General features: G+C 38.6%; 1 protein-coding gene across 1 annotated transcript in view; it reads right to left on the reverse strand.

The window, feature by feature from the left end:
• ccdc39 (coiled-coil domain 39 molecular ruler complex subunit) overlaps positions 1–5,104 on the reverse strand; it is a 31,298-nt gene extending 26,194 nt beyond the window's left edge. Inside the window, exons 1-2 of the mRNA XM_028592272.1 lie at positions 5,094–5,104; positions 4,834–4,902 (exon numbers count right to left, since the gene is read on the reverse strand). The gene's annotated coding sequence lies outside the window, so the exon portion shown is untranslated. The remainder of the gene's footprint in view (positions 1–4,833; positions 4,903–5,093) is intronic.
• Positions 5,105–6,000: the final 896 nt, after the last annotated feature.

A 6,000-nucleotide genomic window follows, 5' to 3' on the forward strand; every position in this document is an offset into this window, starting at 1 on the left:
TCTTGGAGAAGAAAAGATTTGCAATTCATAAAAAAAATGTAACAAAACAATTTTGTCAGCAATTTGAAAACTTAAATTAAGCACATCCTCTTCTTAAAACAAGAACAATCATACTTTGGGTGAACAGCATACTTTTTAAGGACATACATAACAACAAATTAAAGACATGATGTGTCTTGAGAAAGTATGGAGGTCTGTTTGAGGCCATATCCATAACTTTTCAGGAAACGCCATGCACATGTTAATAGTTTAAAGGTGTTTACACTACTCAAAGGTCATTTTACACAAACATAGATGCAAATATGCTAAATCGAGTATTAAAGTCCTAACCTAAGCTGACTAAATTGATCAGATTTCAGACTTCCCCTGGAGCCACAAAAGGTTTTTCACATAATAGTAATACCCCCAAGACCTGTAAACACACTTTGATGTGTGAAATTGCTGAAGTTCACCTAGAAAACCATGAGCTCCAAATATCAAAACTTTTGTTTAGTTGCTTTTTTTTTTTTTATTTGATCTCTATTTGAGCAGTTGGTTTCTAGAGATGATCTAGAAAGATAATGTCAACCCAACCCAATTCTCAGTTCTCCACCCTGCAGGTTTCAGTAGACCTACCATCCAGAATTATTATCAGTATCAAAACATACCCTGTCAGGCCTCATCTTCATTCAGCTTATATGAGATTTTATTTTCCGGTACAGGAATCAATTGTTAAAAAAGTATTTTAACGCTGGAAATCATGGATTACTACAATAATTTCAGGCTGAGGGTCACTTCTGGGTCAGAAACATCAGGATGGCACCGGCTTGGGAAAGGAATAATAACTGTTGTTCTCTTTGCCCTTGCCATGAACATGGTGGTCAAGTCAGCTGAGGTGGAATGCAGAGGCCCACTTTCTATGACCCTATAGAAGTCGGCTGTAGAGGCTTTGTAGGGCGCTCTTTACTGTGTAAAGTCCTCGACCGGTTGGGCTTTACAGGAGCGGCCAAAAAAAAGGGCCATTAAGTCCACAAGTGAGGCCGCAGAGAAAGCCACACGGTGGCTTTGGTTGAAAAGGGCTGATCCGTGGGTTGCTGCTGGGACGCGAGTGAGGGCCCGATCAACCCTGGCCGGGGTCACATGGGAGAGGGTGTCTGATGTTGCAAGACCCAAACCACCTGATGACCCCATGTCACAACACTGAGGATGCGTCCCAGTGCATTTAAGGGATGTTTCTTGCGTATGGATGTATGTATATGACCTGGAAATAGGGTGTTTTCATAAAACTGGGCTATCTAATCTATCGTTTCAAACATGGAACATCCAAGATAAAAAAAAAACTGCTGGCTATACTATTGGCAGCCAGTAGCCTAAGAAATCCGTCACGAGAAAAGTAGAACCACCCACCATTGATGAATGGATTGAAATTGTCTATGAGATTTATGTTATGGAAAAGATATCTTTTTCCCTCAAAGTTGAAAAAGAAAATTTGTATAAGATCTGGACCAAATGAACTGAGTATCTAAAACCAATCAGATCTGATTTCACTTGACTATACTTGTGCTTTATGTGGACCTGCCCTCTTTTTTATGTGATGTTTTGATTACCCGAGAAGGTGCGCCCACCCGGTTCTGTTCTACTTTGTTATTGTTCCCAACAGGAGTAAGTAGTGGTCCTTAAAATATCCCAGAAGGGCAATATGGTCAAAATCAACTGAACTTTTTGCATCCATCCCTATCCATGTCCTTGCATGACTAAGGTTGTAATCAATGTATGTGATAGAAATTTCCCTTTCCAAATAAAAAGATAATTAAAAAACAAAAAACAAAAACTGAGCTATCTATGCAGTAGAATGGCACAAATAGTTTTTTTGAATTGCTGCTCTACATCCATGTTGGCGCTACATGGCCAGAGATAACCTACAACTACCAGAATGCACTGCGCCGGATCGGACCAATAAACGCTCCCGCTGGTGGGTGACGTAATGCAATCACGTCCCAGAATTAACATGCGTTCATGGGCATCGGAAAAACATTTTTCCGAGTGAAAACGTCATTATTCACGTCACTTCATGTGGGAATCAGTGGTGGGAAACTGGGGTTAGACACTTACTAACCTAACTGACACTGACATGCCTTTGGTGTGGCAGATCTGGGTTCAATTCCCACTGCGGTACATCAACCAATGTGTCCCTGAGCAAGACACTTAACCCATAGTTGCTCCAGAGGTGTGTGGCCTCTGACATATGTAGCAACTGTAAGTCGCTTTGGATAAAAGCGTCAGCTAAATGACATGTAATAATAATGTAATGGTGACGCGTTGTTGACAACGGACGTACAGAAACATGGCCGACGAGCGTTTAAATGTGTTGAAGGGTGAGAAACCTTTCCTAAATATAGAAAAATCACGCATTCATGTAATATATTTTCCCAACGTTCAATGACAATAAACTGTTACCGTGGACAAACGCCTCTGCCAAGAAACATACACAGACATAAGGTGTTTCAAATTATTCATAAATTGGACTATGTATATCTATATATAAAAAAACACCTTATCCGTGTCCTTTCCCGGGGGCTGTTTCACAAAAGCAGAATTTATTTATCCAGGATAACCGATAAAGCGAGGCTTAACCTAGTCTAATCTGTGCAGCCTATTGGTGCATTTCACGAAATTTACCATGAAGATCAACTTTCTCCAACGCTAGAATATGATGCATAAATATGTTTTTCACTCTGTTCCTTCCTCTCTCTCGTGGACAAAATATAAATTTCCTAAGTCATATTAACTTCCACTGCTCGCTTTTAATGCAAAGTGTAGCCTACAACTGTTTGTTTTTGCAAATGACAAGTGACTCATTGAATGGTTTCAGGAAAGAGCATTTACAGTTCGTAAATGTAATTTCATCATCCAGTCGGTCCACTATTATCTTGCCACGCTTTTTCTTTTTCTTAGAGGACGAGTTTCCTTCTTTACATATTATATGCTTTACATATTAGGCCTATATGATTTGCTCCCTATATATGGACACAGAAAAGAAAGACACTCAAGAAATTGGATTCTAAAATCTAGAAACTATAAAGATAATTAAGTGATACATTTCATGCACATTGTAAACATGAATGTAACAGAGTGATATTCATCAGTTATTTCCCTCCAGCAAACCATTGAGGTGTCCTCTCCCTGTTTTTACATGAATTTACAGTAGGCTACAGTATATATGTATTGGTTCAGTGAACTAAGACTGTAATTTTGAAGGATTGTACAATTAGGATATGTTCTTAAAATTGTACAATCCTCCCAAATTATAGTCGTTAAAGAATACAAAAAAAAATAATCAACTAAAATAATTTAAGGTTCATTGGTCCACTATAGAAACACGCATGTACAGCACTTTATATATTGCCCTTAGTAACAGACTTCATTTAAAATACATTTGGCAACTTTATCAGCCTTTTCTAATTATCTCGAACAACTGCCGTAATACAACAAACTTCTAACAACAATATGAAAAGCAGTCTTCATACAGCACTATAACAGTAACAATGTCACATGAATAATTATAAAAAATAATGGTCACAACTTTAAACAATAACAGTACTTAAATGAACAGCAAGATGCACCTGTTGTATTTTAATGCAGGCTGATAATAATAAGGTAAAACCACTGCTGAGTGAACAGAAAAGGCTCCAGGATTAATAAATCCTGGCAGTTAGCCTGGTCAAGAGCAGTTGGTGGCAGGCATGCAACAAGTTGTTATGCCAAATGCCAATATAACAGAAGAAGAAGAACACGCATGCCGACTGTGAACCTTATGCCTTATACGTCTATGCTGTGAACGCTGGAAGTCGGAAAAACAACGTAATCATGGGGGCGATCCTTGCTATTCCCAGGTGGCATGAACACACCATATTATATATACAATAACCGATTATTGGTGTATATTTGATAAGCACTGCCTCGTTTTGAGGTTTAATTTGAGTTTAAGAGAGATCGGGGGGGATTACTATTTCTTGATCCGCTTCTGTACTCTTTTTGTCCGTATGCGGAAGTAGGCTACAATCTGTAGTTTGAGCAACAGCCCTAGAGCTGTGGGGGATATGGGCACTGGTAAGGTGGAAGGGAGTTTATAGTTTATTTACAAATACTAGGCTACCAACATTATTATGATACAACGTTGGTTAAATATTGTTAAAGTAGCCTATCCCTTTAATGTGTAGGGTGTGTTCACACAAGAAGTACAAGAAATAAGGGAAGTAGGCCTACTAGGCTTCTTCTTTATAGTTGCATCAATACTTACAGTCCTATGAAAATGTTCACACCGCAGATATGGTGATAGTAAACGCTTATTCAACTAAAGATTACAAATAAAAAGTGAATATCTCTCATAACTCTTTTGTAATAGTGTTTTTATGGTATATAGAGAATCAGATTACGCTGAAGACCTTCAGGAAACTTTAGAATGACACCTGCCTCCTCAGGTTGTATAAGCAAGTCCCCACTGCACTGAACACAACCAGGTCAGCAAAACGTAATCTCAAACACATAAGTCACAGTATACTGCTAACTACCAGCATGTCATATGCATGGTCAGTTGGAGTGATAAAATAGATACAAATACTCACACTCATTTACTCAAAAACTACAGTGCAGTCCCATAAAATAGAGATTTGTGTGTGTGTGTGTGTGTGTGTGTGTGTGTGTGTGTGTGTGTGTGTGTGTGTGTGTGTGTGTGTGTGTGTGTGTGTGTGTGTGTGTGTGTGTGTGTGTGTGTGTGTGTGTGTGTGTGTGTGTGTGTGTGTGTGTGTGTGTGTGTGTGTGTGTGTGTGTGTGTGTGTGTGTGTGTGTCCTTACTTTCTCAGCTTGGCTCTCTGGCTCAGCTTGCCCTGTGATGGACCCGGCCTCTGCTTACTGATTGTGCAGCTACATATGCATGAGAAGAACATCAGTTAAAAATATGACTAAGAATAAAACATTTTCTAATTCAATCTGTGCTTCAGTCAAGTTATTATCTAGTATATGGAACTATTGGCATTTTATCCTATATGTAAATATCTGATTGATTGATATGCCTAATATGATTGCCTACCCAGCCCTGCACACTGCCCCTCTACCTGTCTGTTTCCTGCTCTTCCTCTCTCCTCCTCCTCCTCCTCTCTCCTGCTGCTGCTCCTCCTCTTCTCTCCTGCTGCTCCTCCTCATCCTCCTCTTCTCTCCTGCTGCTCCTCCTCCTCTTCTCTTCTACTGTTCCTCCCTCCTATGTGTGCAACAATAGAAAATAAAAACAATTAGCTTATCAAAGCAAAAATTTGGAGACAGAAGCAACTCAGGTATACAGGCCTAAAACTCCTAAAAACCTAAAACTGTCCTACCTCATATCAAAGAATTTCTAATAAAGGAAGAAGTTCCACTCCCTCGTTACTTCCGCCTCTGAACTGGTTGCAGTTCCACCAGAAATCCATATAGGGGGCGCTCACAGGCCAGTGCAGAATGAATGGGACTCTATGGAGCTATACCCCTCAAAACCCACTTTTCTCAGGATATCATTTTTTTGCTTTCGAAAGGGGAGGCAAAGAAAATACACACTGCTGGGTGTTAGATTTTTTTAAAGTCACTTTTCTGTTTTTTTTTTTTTTTTTTTTTTTTTATTCTTGCAAAAAAAGGGTACAAATCACATGTGAATAGCCAACATGTACATAACCTACAACAAGGAAAACGATAAACATAATATAAAACAGAATTGCTAGGGGAAGTTTATCGGTCATTATAAAGAGAAAGAGGACCATATGTTGACAGTTTTAACAGCCTTTTTGTTGTTTGAGGCAGAAATCAAATTAATATAATGTTCAACTTCATGGAGAAAAAGTACAAAACTAGGTTTTTTAGTGCTGAATTTACACTTATGAATGTGGAATTCTGCCAAAAGAATTAATAAATTTATAATGAAGAATATATTTTCTTTACTATGATATTTATAAAAGCAAAAAATAACATCCTTCCACAATAAGGCAAAGTCTTTAT

The sequence above is a fragment of the Perca flavescens genome, chromosome 12, assembly GCF_004354835.1.
Source record: "Perca flavescens isolate YP-PL-M2 chromosome 12, PFLA_1.0, whole genome shotgun sequence".
Taxonomy (NCBI): domain Eukaryota; kingdom Metazoa; phylum Chordata; class Actinopteri; order Perciformes; family Percidae; genus Perca; species Perca flavescens.